This window comes from Octodon degus, unplaced genomic scaffold (assembly GCF_000260255.1).
Source record: "Octodon degus isolate 3935 unplaced genomic scaffold, OctDeg1.0 scaffold00050, whole genome shotgun sequence".
NCBI lineage: Eukaryota > Metazoa > Chordata > Mammalia > Rodentia > Octodontidae > Octodon > Octodon degus.
This window is the reverse complement of record NW_004524626.1, coordinates 4,114,969-4,115,674: the sequence shown is the minus strand read 5'-3', so window position 1 is coordinate 4,115,674 and position 706 is coordinate 4,114,969.

Here is a 706-nt window from a genome sequence, read left to right as displayed (position 1 = left end):
TATCTTTTGGAGATGAGGGTGTGTTAAGGTCTCCTGTTAAAAGTGTGGTATTGGATATTAGATTTTTCATATCCATTAACAGTTGTTTTATATAGTTGTGTGCTCCCGTGTTTGGTGCATATATATTTATGAGTGTTACCTCTTCCTCTTGATTTTTTCCCCTAACCAGTATACAGTGGCCTTCTTTATTTCACTTGATCATGGTTGGTTTGAAGTTGGGACTCTCTGAGAATAGAATTGCTACCCCTGCTTTTTTCTGAAGTGCTGCGTCATGTAGTATTTTGTTCCATCCTTTGACTTTCAGCCTGTGAGTGTCTTTATGAGGTAAATGTGTTTCTTGTATAGAGCATATTGTTGGATTTTGCTTCCTAATCCACTGTCCCAGTCTATTTCTCTTAATTGGTGAATTGCGTCCATTTACATTGATGGTTAGAATTGAGATGTATTGACTTACGGTTGCCGTGTTATTTACCTGTGGTCGTTCACTCCTTTTTCTCCTGTGTTTAATTGCTTACCCTATTTAGTTGGTTGCTTTTGATCTCATTCGTCGAGTTCTGATTGTTTTGGTCCCTCTCTAGAACATCTTTCAGTAGCCTGTGTAAGGTTGGCTGTGTCATCGCGAAATTGTTTAGCTGTTCTTTGTCATGGAAGTATTTCACTTCTCCATCAAACTTGAAAGAGAGTTTTGCAGGGTATAGTAGTCTGG